The sequence below is a fragment of the Oryctolagus cuniculus genome, chromosome X (assembly GCF_964237555.1).
Source record: "Oryctolagus cuniculus chromosome X, mOryCun1.1, whole genome shotgun sequence".
Taxonomy (NCBI): Eukaryota; Metazoa; Chordata; class Mammalia; order Lagomorpha; family Leporidae; genus Oryctolagus; species Oryctolagus cuniculus.
The window spans coordinates 82,941,962-82,960,382 of NC_091453.1; the positions used below are offsets into that span (position 1 = coordinate 82,941,962).

The following is an 18,421-nucleotide window of genomic DNA, read 5'->3' on the forward strand; positions in this document are numbered from 1 at the left end:
CAGGGCAAGGGATGATCAAGTCACAGTTTCTCATTGTGTTCATTTCACTTTAAAAGGTTTCCTTTTTGGTGCTTGGTTAGTTGTCACCGATCAGGGAGAACATATGATGTTTGTCCCTTTGGGACTGCCTTATTTCACTCAGCATAATGCTTTACAAATTCCTGACAGGAATCACTTTTCAGTTAAAACTTAAACACCTAAGAATAATTGTGTGTTAATTACAGAGTTCAACCAATAGTACTAGAACAAAAAAAATACTAAAATGAATAAAGTATTACATTCTACATCAACAGTCAGGACAAGAGCTGATCAAGTCACTGTTTCTCATGGTATCCATTTCACTTCAACAGGTTTCCCTTTGGTGCTCAGTTAGTTATCGCCAATCAGGGAGAACATATGATATTTGTCCTTTTGGGACTGGCTTAATTCACTCAGCATAATGTTTTCCAGATTCCTCCATCTTGCTGCAAATGACCGGGTTTTGTTGTTTTTCACTGCTGTATAGTATTCTATAGAGTACATGTCCCATAATTTCTTTATCCAGCCTACTGTTGATGGGCATTTGGGTTGGTTCCAGGTCTTAGCTATTGTGAAGTGAGCTGCAATAAACATTAAGGTGCAGACAGCTTGTTTGTTTGCCAATTTAATTTCCTTTGGGTAAATTCCAAGGAGTGGGATGGCTGGGTTGAATGGTAGGGTTATATTCAGGTTTCTGAGGAATCTCCAGACTGACTTCCATAGTGGCTTAACCAGTTTGCATTCCCACCAACAGTGGGTTAGTGTCCCTTTTTCCCCACATCCTCTCCAGCATCAATTGTTGGTAGATTTCTGAATGTGAGCCATTCTCACCGGGGTGAAGTGAAACCTCATTGTGGTTTTGATTTGCATTTCCCTGATTGCTAGTGATCTTGAACATTTTATTCATGTGCTCTTGGCCCTTTTGATTTCCTCTTTTGAAAAATGTCTATTGAGGTCCTTGGCCCATCTCTTAAATGGGTTGTTTGGTTGGTTGTTGTGGAGTTTCTTGATTTCTTTGTAGATTCTGGTTATCAACCCTTTATCTGTTGCATAGTTTGCAAATATTTTTTCCCATTCTGTCGGTTACCTCTTCACTTTCCTGACTGTATCTTTTGAATTACAGAAACTTCTCAACTTGATGAAATCCCAATAGTTAATTTTGGCTTTGACTGCCTGTGTCTCCGGGGTCTTTTCAAAGAAGTCTTTGCCAGTACCTATATCTTGCAGAGTTTCTCTAATACTCTCTAATAATTTGATGGTGTCAGGTCGTAGATTTAGGCCTTTAATCCATGTTGAGTTAATTTTTGTGTAAGGTGAAAGGTAGGGGTTCTGCTTCATGGTTCTGCACGTGGAAATCCAATTTTCCCAGCACCATTTATTGAATAGACTGTCCTTACTCCAGGGATTGGTTTTGGATCCTTGATCAAATATAAGTTGGCTGTAAATATTTGGATTGATTTCTGGTGTTTCTATTCTGTTCCATTGGTCTATCCATCTGTTTCTGTACCAGTACCATGCTGTTTTGATAACAACTGCCCTGTAGTATGTCCTGAAATCTGGTATTGTGATGCCTCCGGCTTTTTTTTGTTGTTGTTGTACAAGATTGCTTTAGCTATTCGAGGTCTCCTTTTCTTCATATGAATTTCAGCATCATTTTTTCCAGATCTGAGATGAAGGTCTTTGGTATCTTGATTGGTATCGTATTGAATCTATAAATTGCTTTTAGGAGAATGGACATTTTGATGATATTGATTCTTCCAATCCATGAGCATGGAAGATTTTTCCATTTCTTGGTATCCTCTTCTATTTCTTTCTTTAAGATTTTGTAATTCTCATCATAGAGACCTTTAACGTCCTTGGTTAAGTTTATTCCAAGGTATTTGATTGTTTTTGTTGCTATTGTGAATGGGATTGATCTTAGAAGTTCTTCCTCAGCCATGGCATTGCCTGTGTATACAAAGGCTGTTGATTTTTGTGCGTTGATTTTATATCCTGCTACTTTGCCAAACTCTTCTATGAGTTCCAATAGTCTCTTAGTAGAGTTCTTTGGGTCCCCTAAATAAAGAATCATATCATCTGCCAAGAGGGATAGTTTGAGTTCTTTCTTCCCAATTTGTATCCCTTTAATTTCTTTTTCTTGCCTAATAGCTCTGGCTAGAACTTCCAGAACTATATTAAATAGCTGTGGTGAGAGTGGGCATCCCTGTCTGGTACCAGATCTCAGTGGAAATGCTTCCAGCTTTTCCCCATTCAATAGGATGTTGGCCATGGGTTTTTCATAAATTGCTTTGATTGTATTGAGGAACGTTCCTCCATACCCAATTTACTTAGAGTTTTCATCATGAAAGGGTGCTGAATTTTATCAAATGCTTTCTCTGCATCTATTGAGATAATCATATGGTTTTTCTTCTGCAGTCTGTTAATGTGGTGTATCACATTGATTGTTTTGCGAACATTGAACCATCCCTGCATACCAGGGATAAATCCCACTTGGTCTGGGTGGATGATCTTTCTGATGTGTTGTTGCATTCTATTGGCCAAAATTTTATTGAGGATTTTTGCATCTATGTTCATCAGGGATATTGGTCTGTAATTCTCTTTCAATGCTGCATCTTTTTCCAGCTTAGGAATTAAGGTGATGCTGGCTTCATAGAAAGAATTTGGGAGGATTCCCTGTTTTTTGATTATTCTGAATAGTTTGAGAAGAATTGGAGTTAGTTCTTTAGAGATCTGGTAGAATTCAGCAGTGAATCCATCTGGTCCTGGGCTTTTCTTTTTTGGGAGGGCCTTTATTACTGTTTCAATTTCTGTCTCAGTTATGGGTCAGTTTAGGTTTTCTGTGTCTTCCTGGATCAATTTAGGTAGGTTGCAGGTGTCCAGGAATCTATCCATTTCTGATAGATTTCCCTGTTTGCTGGCATACAAGTCCTTGTAGTAATTTCTGAGGATTCTTTTCATATTTGTGGTGTCTGTTGTTACATTTCCTTTTTCATCTCTGATTTTATTGATTTGGGTCTTTTCTTTTTTTAGTTAGTTGGGCCAATGGTGTGCCAATTTTGCTTATTTTTTTCAAAAAACCTGCTCCTCGTTTGGCTGATATTTTGTAATGTTTTTTTGGATTCAACCCTGTTGATTTCTTCTCTGATTTTAATTATTTCTCTTCTCCTACTAGATTTGGGTCTGGTTTGCTGCAGATTTTTTAGATCCTTGAGAATCATTGAAAGCTCATCTATTTGGTGCCTTTCCAATTTTTGATGTAGGCTCCTATTGATATAAACTTTCCTCTTAACAGTGCTTTTGCTGTATCCCATAAGTTTTGGTATGTTGTGTTGTTATCCTCATTTACTTCCAGAAATTTTTTGATTTCTCTTTTGGTTTCTTCTATGACCCATTGTTCATTCAGGAGCATGTTGTTCAATCTCCATGTGTTTGCATATGCTCTAGGGATTCCTGAGTTGCTAACTTCCAACTTCATTCCTTTATGGTCTGAGAAGCTGCATGGTATGATTCTAATTCTTTTGAATTTGCTGAGACTTTCTTTGTGGCCTAGTATGTGGTCAGTCCTAGAGAAGGTTCCATGTACTGCTCAGAAGAATGTAAATGCTTTATGTGTAGGATGAAAAGTTCTGTCGATATCTGTTAGATCCATTTGGGCTATAATGTCCTTTAAATCTACTGTCTCCTTGTTGATCTTCTGTCCTATTGATCTGTCTATTTCTAGAGTGGAGTATTGAAGTCCCCCAGTACTATTGTATTGGAATCTAAGTCTCCCTTTAAGTCCCTTAACAAATCTTTTAAATAAACCGGTGCCCAGTAATTAGGTGCATATACATTGATAATCATTATATCTTTCTGTTGAATTGATCCCTTAATCATTATATAGTACTCCTCTTTGTCTCTCCTAACAGTTTTTGTGGTAAAGATTATGTTGTCTGATATTAAGATGGCTACGCCTGCTCTTTTTTCATTTCTGTTGGCATGGTATAACTTTTTCCAGCCTTTCTATTTCAGTCTGTATGTATCTTTGTTGGAAAGATGTGTTTCTTGTAAGCAGCAAATAGATGGGTTTTGTTCCTAACCCAATCAACCAATCTGTGTCTTTTAACTAGAGAGTTCAGGCCATTAATGTTCAATGTGACTATTGATAACTAGTAACTTTGCCCTGCCATTTGCCAAAGATATTTCCTAATATATGTTTTGAACTTCCTGTGATCTTTTACTGGGAGGTTTCCTTCCTTTACCTTCTTACATATTGATGACCGTGTTTCTGTGTGTAACACATCTTTAAGCATCTTTTGCAGGGCTGGACGAGTGGCGATAAATTCTTTCAATTTCTGTTTGCTGTGAAAGGTCTTTATTTCACCTTCATTCACAAATGAGAGCTTTGCAGGATATAATGTTCTGGGCTGGCAGTTTTTCTCTCTTAGTACCTGGGCTATATCTTGCCATTCCCTACTAGCTTGTAGGGTTTCTGATGAGAAGTCTGCTGTGAGTCTAATTGGAGATCCTCTGAGAGTAATCTGATGTTTCTCTCTTGCACATTTTAGAATCTTTTCTTTATGTTTCACTGTGGTGAGTTTAATTACAATGTGTCGTGGTGAAGGTCTCTTTTGGTCATGTTTATTAGGGGTTCTATGAGCTTCCTGTACTTGGATGTCTCTGTCCTTCTCCAAACCTGGGAAATTTTCTGCTAGTATCTCACTAAAAAGGCCTTCTAATCCTTTCTCCCTCTCCATGCCTTCAGGAACTCCTAGAACCCAAATGTTGAGTTTTTAATAGTATCCTGAAGATTCCCAACAATATGTTTTAGATTTCTAATTTCCTCTTCTTTTCTTTGGTTTGACTGTATCCTTTCCTGTTCTCTGTCTTCTATGTCCGATATTCTCTCCTCTGCTTCACCCATTCTGTTTTTAAGGGTCTCTAATGTGTTTGTCATTTGATCTATTGAATTCTTCATTCATTATGATTTCTCATCACTATCACAGTTTCATGGTCTACTAGTTGTTTCATTTCATTTTGATTCCTCCTTAATATTTCATTTTCATGAGAGAGATTTTCTATCTTGTCCATTAAGGGTTTCTGTAGTTCAAGGATTTGTTGAGAACTTCTTAATGTTCTTATCAATTTTTTGAGATCCGCTTATTGCATTTCTTCTATCTCATCATCTTTATAATCTTGAATTGGGGTTTCTTTTTCATTTGGGGGTATCACAGTGTCTTCCTTGTTCTTGTTATCTCAGTTTCTGCATTTGTTTGTCATTGTGGAGATATTCTTTGATTTCTTCGCTGTCGTGTTTTTTCTCATTATACTATGACTCTAGATTAAGTGGACTGTCTGCTTTTGATGGATCCTTAGAGGCTGTGATGGGTGTGGCCAGAGAGCTCTGTTTGGTTCTTCAGGGTTAAGGGTGTGCCAAAGGTGACTCACCCAAATTTTTCTGTCGCTCGCTCAATCTCTCTCTCTCTCTCTCTCTTTTTTTTTTTTTTGACTCAGTTGGGAAGTAATTCTGCACAGCTGAGTGGAATTGAGGGTAGCTGATGTATGAAATCTGGTCCCTGTGGGTATTAGTCTGCTCTACCCCTGGGACCACACAAAGAGTTTGTGAAGCCCTCAGTGTGGTCTCAAATTTCTCTGCAGTCTCTCACCGGGTTGCCAAGGTTACCGAGTTTGTGTACTTGGTGAGTTCTCTCACCCCCCCCCTCAGATTTTCACAGTCTCAGTTCGTTAGCTCCACACTTTCACTAGGTCTTAACCTCCTGTTATTTCTCCCCACCAAAGTCAGGTTTTTCTGCTTGGCTAATGGCGGGCGCCACTTTACATACGTAAAATGGCGCCTGCTCTTTGTCTTTCTCGGCTTTGTAAGGTGAGTGGAGAGAGAGGCTAGTGTCCATGCCAGTTCCCCTTATTTATTCGTTTTTTTCTCTCCTTCAGTCAGCCTGGTGAACTTTCCCCAGTGGTGTTTCAGGCCTCGTTCCCTCTAGGCTCTTTCTGCCTTTCTCCGCCAATGTCTCAGGTTACTGGGGTTTTTGTCTCACCTCCCCTTCCAGCGCTGGCGCACAGACTCTGCGGCTCAGCTTCTGTGGCGGCTCGGCTCCCGCGGCTCGGCTCCCACGCAGTGGGCAACCTTGCTCTCCCCGTAGGTCCTCTATGTCACATCCACTAGATCTGGAAGAGTTTCCTCTGCAATTTTTTCCTGAGCTTTTTCCTGAGGCTACAGTAACTCCACTTTTATTAAACTATCTTTTCCTGGACTATCAGTGCGCGCTCTCACTATTCCGCCATCTTGGCTCCGCCCGCTGTGTGTGTGTGTGTGTATATATATATATATATTGACAGGCAGAGTTAGACAGTGAGAGACAGAGAGACAGAGAAAAAGGTCTTGCTTCCTTTGGTTCACACACACACACCCCCCCCCCAGTGGCCACTATGGCCGGCGTGCTGCGCCAATCCTAAGCCAGGAGCCAGGTGCTTCCTCCTGGTCTCCCATGCAGGTGCAGGGCCCAAGAGCTTGGGCCATCCTCCACTGCACTCCCGGGCCACAGCAGAGAGCTGGACTGGAGGAGGAGCAACTGGGACAGAATCCAGCACCCCAACTGGCACTAGAACCCAGGGTGCCAGCGCCGCAGGTGGAGGATTAGCCAAGTGAGCCGCAGCGCCGGCCGTAAGTATAATAATATTGAATACTTTGAGTAATTAGAATTAGAAAAAAGAAAAGGAAAATTACAATTTATTTTCTTTATATACTGCTTTACTTTTTGTTACAACAGAATATATTGCATTTTTTGAAGTAGAAAATATTAGCATTTTTATTTAATGAGGAAGAAAAATCACATTTTTTAGTTATCAAACAAAAGCTAAAAATACCCAAAGTCATTTTCTACTCAACCTACGCTATCACAACACTCTCAGGTCTATTTCAAAATAACAAATGGCACTTTCCCCCTTCTAGAATCATTCTGTGTAAATTCAAGAGAAAGAGTCCTTTCTCTCCACTGATGAAAAAGTCAGTCACCATGGAATCTGGGCTCTTTGGAAACTACCTTGTGGAATCAGGAGCAAAGGCCAGTGCTGACGCCCAGGGTCAGATGACAGACTTGTATGTTCAGCACACAGGGTGTGTGACTTCAACAGAAATATGAAGAACCTGGTTTCTTATGTGGCTCATAAACCAGTTCTGAAGGCATTTCCCAGCAGAAGTCCAAAATGTTTGGGCAGGAGCAGCCACTTTGGTGTAAGCACGTTTCCCCAGGGTTACTATTTGGAAGGACAACACTCAACCACATCAAAGTGCTTCTAGTCTGTTGATGTAAAAATATTCTGGTCTGCTGATATAAAAAAAAAAAAACACAAAAAGTCAGTCTCAGTTTAAGCCACATTAATTCTGCTAAGTGCAATAAACTACCTAACCCTGGAAATTTATACTTTCAATTTAACTTTTGAGGTAATGGCTTCAAAATTTTCAGGTGCTTTCTTAACGCACTTTTGCAGAGTTCTCCCCTTGTGACAGCAATCTCAGGGGACCGGTCCCTGCACAATGAAAACTGACCTCATACAGAAAAGCCAAAGGGCACTGTGGTTACTACTTCTGCTACCGTGCTACTATTGCTAGAGACAGGCTACTGTTTTTGAGTGTGTATTTTACTGTGTGCCAGGCTTTGTGTCAAGTGACAAAAGACTCACCAGTAGTTCTAGTAACTTGCCTAATGCCATATAGCTAGCAAAAAAAAAAAAAAAAAAAAGAAATCCTGAAATCCATGTGAGGTTTTTCTTTTTTTTTCATATATGCATTTTCCATGGACTCATTGAAGACCTCTCATGTGATTTGGAACTGGAGACTGAAAGCAGTCTGATTCAAATGCCTTTGGCTGTTGACCTGTTAGTTTCCCTGAAGAACCACGGGAGCTCTCTGGCTTTAGGTCTTAGTCCTATTCATTCATGCAGGCACACAAGCATGTAGGCAAGCATTAATTCAGTCAGATTCCCTGAGCACCTACTATGTGTAAGGTTTTATGCTAGGGATACAGAGAAAATTGAGACACTCTTCCTACTCTTGAGAAAATTATACTCTGGTGGTGTTGAACATAGATAAGCAACTATAGGTGTAATACAGTGTGTCCCTGTTAATACAAGGGGGCATCAAACAGTTCATGAAAATTACAATGAAAAGATAAGTTTATTTTGGTACAAGGTTTTTTTTCCTTTTGCATTCTTATTTTACAATTTCTAGCATTTTTCCATATTCACTGCAAAGGTAGACATTATAAAATGCATGTATATATAAAATACATATGTACAATTTTTCATGAAACAGAGATATTAATATCACAGACTAAGGGATTCGTGACAATGATCATAATGTGGAGAAAAAAAAACTATATTGTCATTTATATGGTATGATTCAGTGAAGTAATATAAGCAAATACCAAATGATATGACATTAACAAAAGAAAATTTGAAATCTATGCCTTTGAGTAGTCTTGGGAAAAGTTCATGAATATGCCATACTTTGACAAACTACACATGGATTTCAATTCTTTGCACTAAAATAGGCTTACATATTTTTTAAAAGATTTATTTATTTATTTTAAAGTCAGAGTTACACAGAGAGAGAGGAGAGGCAGAGAGAGAGAGAGAGAGAGGTCTTCCATGTACTGGTTCACTCCCCAGTTGGCCACAACGGCTGGAGCTGCGTCGATCCAAAGCCAGGAGCCAGGAGCCAGTAGCTTCCTCTGGGTCTCCTACGTGGGTACAGGGGCCCAAGGACTTGGGCCATCTTCTACTGCTTTCCCAGGCCATAGCAGAGAGCTGGATTGGAAGTGGAGCAGCCAGGTCTCAAACCAGGGCGTTAACCCACTGCACCACAGCGCCGGCCAATAGACTTACATTTAATTTCAGTTTTCCATGAACTTTTTTGACTTCTTTTCAACATCAGTTGGTACCAGCTTTGTCTGTGATGCATGCTGTACAATCTACTTCTAGAATAAGTCACAGCAAGAACAAATGATGATTTGGCATCTATAGATCATGTGGAAAATCCATCAGGTATCCAATGCATTAGGGAATCTGCCCTCAGGGAGCTCATTTACTTGATTGCATGTGCAGCTGGATTCCTTCAGGGCTCAACCTACCATCCTGAAAAGACAATGGAGGAAACGGCCAACATGTGCCAGTTATGTATTGCTGTGTAACAAACTACCCTGAAACGTAGTGTTTTAAACCACCAACCATTTGTTTGGCTCAGAACTCTGTGGTCACTCAGGTGATGCACAGGGCTCACATTAGGGTGAAGCAATGTCAGTTGCCAAAGGCACAAAGCTGAAGCAGACACTCACTCTCATACAGGTTACCCCTGTACTTGCATGACTCTAAGACTGAATGCCTCCGTCTATTTGATGCTACATTTGTCTCACCCTAGTCCTACCCTCAATGGCAATCTCTGCTAGGTTCTTTTCTTTTTCTTTTTCTTATTTTTTTCCTTTAAAGAAACACCATTTTCTTCACAAAAATCTCCCTTTTATTTTTTATTTTTTGCCAATTAATTTCAACCTTACATACTGTATTTGTTTTTGAAATCATACAAGACTCTATTTGAGTGTGGATTCTTTTTACCATTCTGATTTTTAACAGTTTTTTTTAAAGATTTATTTATTTAGTTGAAAGGCAGAGCTACACAGAGAGAGAAGGAGAGGCAGAAAGAGAGAAGAGAGAGAGAGGGGTCTTCCATCCGCTGGTTCACTCCCCAATTGGCCACAACGGCCAGAGCTGAGCCAATCCAAAGCCAGGAGCCTCCTCCAGGTCTCCCATGTGAGTGCAAGGGCCCAAGCACTTGGGCCATCTTCCACTGCTTTCCCAGGCCTTAGCAGAGAGCTGGATCAGAAGTGGAGCAGCCGGTCTCAAACCGGGGCCCATATGGGATGCCGGAACTGCAAGCGGTGGCTTTACCTGCTACACCACAGTTTCTTAATTTCTTGAAGAAGTGAGGCCAGAAATGGGCATTTGGCCCAGTGATTAAGACAACACTTGGGACACCCGCATCCCATATCAGTGTGCCTGGACTGGAGTTCCTAACTCCAGCGACATGCTAATGCACAAATTGGGAGTTAGTGGTAATGACTCAGATAGTTGGGTCCTTGCCACCCATGTGGGAGACCCAGATGGAGTTCTTATCTCCTGGCCTCATTTCTAGCTGAGCCCTGATTATTGTAGGTATTTGCAGAGTAAAAAAGCAGTTGAGAGATCTCTGTGTCTCTCTGTACTGTCCCTGTGCCTTTCAAATAAATAAAAATTTTACAAAGACCTCAGACAAGTTATAAGTCCAGTTGAAATAGATTAGACAATACTTTAGAATGTCTATTTGATTTATTAAAATAATTAGAACAAATTAATTATGCTATAATAAAATCTTCCTCTTGTCAGGAGAGACAATGGAGCTAATTAATGATCTTTCATATTCAGATTTCCTCCTGGAAAAGTAGAATAATGATTCTGTAATGAAGCCCTTATACAAACTCAATGTATTCTGAAAAGAATATTGATTTTTGTGTGTGTGATTGATCAAATGGGGGGAAAATCCCTTCAGGAATTAATTGAACATATTAACATTATTAATTCTACTGCTGTAAGATGAATGCTACAGACTTTTCATGTTTAACTTTTAAATCAACTTGATATTGTAGATGGTACATTTTCCCAAAGAACCCGCAGATGCATAATTTGAAAATGTACTCTCTAGAGTGGTGCATCCATTGAAAGAAAACTGCACAAGGTTAAACAAAATGAAGCTTCAATTGTGGGGGACACTAACTCTTTAATTCCTCTCAATTCTTTTGTGCTATGGTGATCATCTTGTGAGACACTGAATAGATAGATGATATGGGAGAGCCCCCACTCAGGTTTCTGGCATTGGGTGGGTTATTGGCCAGGGCAACAGGGATGATAGAGCCAAATACAGGAGGTCTCCGAAAAGTTCATGAGAAACAGGCAGGTATTGTGGCACAGTGGGAGGAGCCACACTTGGGACTCCCACACCCCATATCAGAGTGCTTGGGTTAGAGTCCTGCCCTCACCCGTGCTTCCCATCCAGCTTCCTGCTAAAGTAGCTGGGAAACAGCAGATGATGGCTCAAGTACTGACTCCTTGCCACCCATGGGAGACCCAGATGGAGTTCCTAGCTCCTGGCTTCACCCAGCCCCATCCATTTGGGGAGTGAACCAGCAGATGGATGATCTCTCTCCTCTCTCTCTCTCTCGCTCTGTGTGTGTGTGTGTGTGTCTCCCTCTCTGTCACTCTGCCTTTCAAATAAATATTTTATTAAGAAAGGGGGTAGCTCTTACAACAAAGACTGTTTCTCTCTCTCTAACTCTGCCTTTCAAATAAATAAATAAATCTTTTTTAAAGGCTGGCACGATGGCATGGCTGGTTAAGCCACTGCCTACAGTGCCAGCATCCCACATGGGCACCAACTCACATCCTGGCTGCTCCACTTCCTGTCCAGCTCTATGCTGTGGCCTGGGAAAGCAGTAGAAGATGGTTCAAGTCCTTGGGCCCCTGCACCCATGTTGGAGACCCGGAAGAAGCTCCTCGCTCCTGGCTTCGGATTGGCTCAGCTCTGGCCATGGTGGTCATTTAGGGAGTGAACCAGCAGATGGAAGATATCTCTCTCTCTCTCTCTCTCTCTCTCTCTCTCTTTCTCTCCCTCCCTCCCTCCCTCTCTCTGTAACTCTGCTTTTCAAATAAATAAGTCTTTAAAAAAAGAAATTTCCATCCGCAAAAACTGTGAGCTAAATAAACTTCTTTACTTCAAACATATCTTTTTTTAAAATTTTTTTATTTTTTGACAGGAAGAGTGGACAGTGAGAGAGAGAGAGAGACAGAGAGCAAGGTCTTCCCCTGCTGTTGGTTCACCCTCCAGTGGCCGCTGCGGCAGGTGTGCTGCGGCCAGCGCACCGCACTGATCCGATGGCAGGAGCGAGGAGCCAGGTGCTTCTCCTGGTCTCCCATGGGGTGCAGGGCCCAAGCACTTGGGCCATCCTCCACTGCACTCCCTGGCCACAGCAGAGAGCTGGCCTGGAAGAGGGGCAACCGGGACAGAATCCGGCACCCCGACCGGGACCAGAACACGGTGTGCCGGCGCCGCAAGGCGGAGGATTAGCCTAGTGAGCCACGGCGCTGGCCCAAACATATCTTTTGTCAGGTACTTTTGTTAGAGTGGCAAAAAGCTAATAAAGCAAGCAAACGTAAGCTTCTTCGATGGTGTCCTTCACAGGAGTACTATACGAAGGGAAACAGAGCAAGTCCCAACAATTTTCAAGTCTCCGCTGGCATTACATGTACTGTAGTCCCAATGGCTATAGCAAGTTACATAGGTGAAGCCAGAGGCAGTGGGGAAGCAGACTATCAAAGGTCTAGAAACAGGGAGATATGAAGAAATTAGGTGTCACTGCCATACAAATCTTGCACAAAATCCAAAGGTAAATTACAGAAATGGAAGTCAATAGCTGTGAGGAATTCATCTACTGAGTAAATAACTAGATTTTTATCAAGAGAGGGCACGAGACATTCTCCCCAGACTGCATCAGCCCCTCATGAAGGAATTTCCTCACTGAAGAAATGAGATTGAATTGGTGTTGCGTATGCATCCCTCAAAGTTCCACACATGGGCTTTCTAATGAGCTTTCTTCATGCGTGATTTGCTCCCCAAATCTCTACCAACACTCCCACAGGGCATACGCCACAAGAAAGCTTATGGAGGGGCCCGGTACTGTGGTGTAGTAGGCCAAACATCTGCCTGCAGCACCAACATCCCATATAGGCTCCAGTTCACAACCTGGCTGCTCCACTTCTGATCCAGCTCCCTGCTGATGGCCTGGGAAAGTAGTAGAAGATGGCCCAAATGCTTGGGTCCCTGCACCTACGTGGGAGACCTGGAAGAAGCTCCTGGCTTTGAATCAGCCCAGCTCTGGCCATTACAGCCATTTGGGAAGTGAACCAGTGGATGGAAGACCTCTCTGTCTCTCCTTCTCTCTATAACTTTGCCTCTCAAGTAAATAAATAAATCTTTAGAAAAAAGAAAGAAAGCTTAGGGATTTTACCATAGCAATTCCTCCTTTGGGCAAAGTTAAGAGTCCTTGTGTTAAAGAAAACACAACCAAATTCCCACTTGTAAATATATAAACACCTTATTGCTATTGGTTCCAGGAAGAATTTAGAAAATCAATTAATTTTTTTTTACTCCTGACCACATCTCCTATTTAGCTAATTCACTCCAATTTGAAGTCTAATACAACCAACCACTTTGTACCAAATTTGTCTCCAAGCAACTCTGTGGCCATGAAGAAAGATGTTTTGATCCCATCATGGGTGTTCTGAAGAGCAAAGTTGTGAAGAGCATGTTCCTTGCCTGCTAGGTGTTTTCGATCTAACAATGACCACACTGATGTTTGCAAACAGGGAGACAGAGCTATCATCTTACATGGTGGGCCAGCTTATCCCAAAACAAACCACTTGGAGCAATTGTCAAGGACATCGACGGCAGTTTTAGTCACTTTTTCTTCCCTGGAAATCATTCCAGACAAATAAGATGTTAGAGCTTCATTTTCCCAAGGTGGAAGCAGAGAGCACATTAATCACTGGTGAAGTTAGCTGACTGCATTTCATTCATTCACATTTACTCCCCAGGCAGATCATCAAAATACAGCTGCTGAGGTAATCGTGGGAAATGTATTCACACACATGTACAATGGGTCATCTTCATATAAAAGGATCTTGCAATTGAGGCAGGGCTTACTTTTAAGTAAGCACTAAAGCCACATATGAAGGACCCCCCCTCCCCAACTCTTGGCTTAAGAAAGTCTCTGAAGCAGTAATAGGAACACCAGTGGGAAAAATCTACCTCAGATCCTGCACCACACACAGCTTATCTAAGAGATGGATCAATTCCACCAAGAGCCAGCTCGGCTTCTAGAAGAGCGGCTATTTTTCTGCCATTATTTAGGAGCAACTTTTCCTTTCACCAAATTCTGACTGTAAATTAGAAAGATAAATAGGTCTTTTCAAAACTGAAGGCAATTAATTCCAGCATGCAAGGTTTCCAAACTGTTTCCATGACCCTCCCTGTGATCCCTAGTAACATTGCTCACTCTAGAAAAAAAATCTCCTCCAGGAGGACGTCCTACCCCTGTTCTTCCGGGGCTCAGACTGCTTTAACAGGCTCTGGTAGCGTTGTCATGAAGATTTTGAAATGCCTTTGTCCATTTTCCACAGGTGTTGAAAGAAATGGCCACACTTTTGACTTTAGACTTCATCAGAATAAGATCTTTAGTCAGGCTTTGCGAAGAATGAAAGTCATGAAATTGTCTCCTAACCACATGAAGATTTGAATTTTAGCTAAAGGAGTTTAGCTGAGCCTGTTTCCACACACTCTCTGCTCCATTTGTACTGATTGTCTCACTACTTCATGAACTCCTATGCTGCTCATGCCTATATTTCCTATGCTTTTTATCAACTTCAAAATCTCTTTCTCTGTTTCTTTTACCTATAAAAATCCTAGTAAGTCTTGAAGCCTAGAGAAAGTTTTACGAGGAGGCTGAAGCTTCAGAGGCCAGACCCTATACCAACAAAAGCCTCACGCTACAGCTCATCAGTGCCACTGTCTTCCTACACAAAAGTTACATTGTGCACAGAGGCCTAAAGCCAGACAATATTCTCATCACCAAGCAGTCAGGTACCTCCACCCTCAAGGTAGCAGACTTTGGACTAAGCTAGGTCTGTGCTGGGCTGGCACCCCAAGGCAAAGAGGGCAATCCAGACAACAGAAATATGAATGGGGATACATACTGGCTGTCTTCTGCCTGCGGCTCAGACTTCTACATGGCTCCCGAAGTCTGAGAAGGACACCACACGGCCAAAGCGGACATCTTTGCTCTGGGCATTATCATCTGGGCAATGATGGAATCACTTTTATTGACTCTGATACCAAGAAGGAGCTCCTGGGGACTTCCATCAAGCAGGGCACTGAGATTGTCCCTGTTGGCGAGGTGCTGCTAGAAAACCCAAAGATGGAGTTGTACATGCCCCAGCAACACAGGACTTCCATGTCTGATGGGATCAAGCAGCTCTTGAAAGACATAGCCAACCACTAACCCACACGACCAGCCTGATGCCTTTGAACTTGAAACCAGAATGGACCTGGTCACAGGTGCTGCTTGAAATGCAGGGCTGAGCATCTTGGGTGTTTTAAACTAGATGGAGAACCCCTGTCTCATCGTGTGCTGGACGGAGGACAGCAGAGTACAGGTGCTGGCCCTGGCTGCTTGGCTATCTCCAGACAGTTGGGTTTCCAACAATATGAAACTTGTTTGGGCTTCTTCTCCTTGTAGTGTTGCTTACTTCTTTGTCTTTGTCTTTTTCTTTTGTAATTTATACCATCGAAACTTCAGAAGATCAGAAAGCCATGCTATGAACAGGCCCTGTTTCTTTAAAAGAATTCTCTAGGGACAAACCCTATGTAAAAATTTCCTTTGTTTTTGTCCTTCTCCCTCCTTCTGTTGTCTCTTTTTGCGCACCTCTCAGTTCTCCTCATAGCACCTCGCTCCCCCAGAGAAGGCCTGCCTCCCCAGGAAGAAGGGCGAGGGGGAGTAGGGTTCTCCGGGAAAGGCCTGTGGGAAGTGGCCGGCTCCTCGTTGGGGTTAATCTTGGCCTCAGACACGATGAGCCGCGAGGACCCACCGAGAAGAAGACCATGGTTTGGCCAGAACTGCAGAAAGGACTCGGCTATGTGGGTTGAGCTGCTGGGAGCTCCCCTGTGTAGGAAACTTACAGAGGTGGGGGCGGGGGGGGCGGCGCTTCTTGTTGCTGCCCTTTGTGACGGAGGGGGAGGGTGACCGCCTCCCATTGGCTGACGCGGTCAGATAAGCCACACCGGCGCAGCTGTCTGCTGGGAAAAAACAGTCGTGCCAAACCTCTGCCCCGGCCACAGCTGGGGCTTCCACAGCGCCTCGCCCTCTGCCTGCTGGGCCATCTTCCCATAGGTGCCCGAGAGTTGTCCAGGGTGTCACACAGACTGCCTGGAGCCCTAAGTTCCAGCCGTGAGCATTGTCTTGGTAACAGGGGGTCTGGAACTTGCTGCCACGCGGGGCGGGGGGTGGGGAGCGGGCACAATGCCTCCTGCAGTGACCCACACTGCCAAGCCCCATCTCTCTCACCCCTGAGGACTCATTGTTCAGTGCCCACCCTCAGTGTCTGTGTTCCTGAAGAAGAATGGACCTGCCCCATGCAAGGAGGGATTTGCCGGGTGGGGTAGAGCCCCTGTGGCTGACGGGTACTCACCAGGGTGCCTGGACACTTGAGAGCATTCCCAACCAAGACCCCTCAGCCCTGCCCCCAGGGTCCCTCTCTGGCGGTTCTGGCACCGGCAGTGCCTCTGCAGCAGCCCCCAGGAGGCCCCTCCTCCTGTGCTCCTGTGGCCCTCAAGCCCCAGGTAGAAGGGGCTCCCCCAAAGCTCCTCTCCCCATTCCCGCTGCGTAAGCTCGGGGCCTGGGATAGGGGCAAGGGCTTGTTTTGTGTTCGTTTTTGTTTCTCGTTGAACCTAAACCAACATAGGATTGACAGGGGAGATAGTTTGTGTGTGACCAAGGGAGGGCTGCCCCCAAAGCAGCAATGCCCTAGGCCTGGGCGTTGGGGAGCGACCAGCAGGACACGGAGCCCAACTTGACCCTGTTTGCTCACGTTCTTCAGCCTCTCTCCTGGCACCCTGGGCCACGGCTTCCTCCTCCTCCTGGGCAGTCCACTGCTGCCGCTAGCAGAGGACCCTGCTGGGCTGCAGGTGGTGAGCGGGCTCTTCTCTTCCTGGCCTTACCACCAAGACTGCATTCCTGTCTTACGTTCTGTCCCTGCCCACTGCCCTGCCTTCCCTTGAGGGCAGCTGCCTCCCCGGACACAAGCGTGTAAGGAAAACAGTTCCCAAACTCCTTGTCCACAACTCCCCAGGCCTCACTGGGCCTCCAGACTCCCCCGTGAGGGTCCAGACCTTTCTCTCCCCACTCCCCACCCGCTCTTAAGGCTCTAAATAAGCTATGGGGCTGGGGTGCTTCCACTTTGTTATTGATATCGTGGTGTCCCCAGCAGACCACAGAGGCCTGCCTAGTGGAAGAGTCAGCTTCCCCATGTCCTCATCTCCTGCAGCTCCCAGGCGGCACTGGCTTGGTAGCAGGGCTTCCTTTCCTAGCTCCAAGTGCCTGTCTCTCCCTCCCTTTTCTCTCTTCCCCCATCTCCCTACATCTGCCCTCTGTGCCCCCAGGCATTCAGCCAGTTAGATGCAGTCAGGCCTGCACAAACTCGGGTTCTTCCCAGTGAGCAGGCTGTCCTTGGGGTGGGCCCTGTGGTCCCGAGCCACGCTCCAACTCTTCCCTTTGACTGCCCCTTCACACAGCTCTCGCATCTGCCAGTGGCTCTCGGGTGCAGCATCTCAGTGCCAGCAAGTTTGTTAGACATGTCCACGTTCTAGGAGTTTCCAAACCTTAAACAACAGTCATTCGTTCTCTTCTGTTGGATCTGTGCAAAGATGGCCCATGGGAGGAAAGGTCTTGGCTTGGCCCTGATGGGCCTGAGTGTGAGCGAGGAATGACCACAGTGCCTTATCCCATTGTCCTCCCCTAACCAGACTTCTGGCTGAGCTGGGACTGTATGACTTCCTTCTCAAAGAGAAGGTTCATGGAAAAATGAAATGAAAAGATAGGTGTATTTTGTGCAATTTCTTTTGAAAACCCTGCAGTTTTTTTCTATAATATGCATGTCCATGAACGTTTTGAAGAGCCCTCATATATCTTCTGAAGAGCTTCCTTTGGCTGTTGTAGACTAAGATCACCTGTCCCTTTTTTTCTTCATTTTCGATTCTCTTTATATACAGAAGATCAGTTTAGCATACATTAAGTAAAGATTTCAACAGTTTGCTCCCACACAGAAACATAAAGTGAAAAATACTGTTTGAGTACTAGTTATAGCATTAAATCTCAATGTACAGCACACTAAGGACAAAGATCCTACATGAGGAGTAAGTGCACAGTGACTCCTGTTGTTGACTTAACAAATTGACACTCTTGTTTATGGCATCAGTAATCACTCTAGGCTCTTGTCATGAGCTGCCAAGGCTATGGAAGCCCCCTGAGTTCCTTTTTCAAACTAGCAGTTGACCAGTACGTCTTGTATCACTCTGTGCTGGTTTTTTAAGCGTTAGCCTTGTCTCCCAAATCAGATTACAAGGTCCTTAAAAATAGAAATTACGTGTCAATATTGCTTCATAAATATGTTTCTACTCACACAGAGTGCCCCTAAGAGTGCCTTTATGTAGGAGACAATAAATGTTTGTTAACTATCTGGATCAGTAACCACCGATGAGGCTTCTGTA

The 18,421-nt window shown here is 43.7% G+C and overlaps 1 pseudogene; it reads left to right on the top strand.

Annotated features, from left to right (window-relative positions):
- Nucleotides 1-6,022: 6,022 nt before the first annotated feature.
- On the top strand, nucleotides 6,023-15,255 carry LOC103351934 (serine/threonine-protein kinase 35-like; annotated as a pseudogene).
- Nucleotides 15,256-18,421: the final 3,166 nt, after the last annotated feature.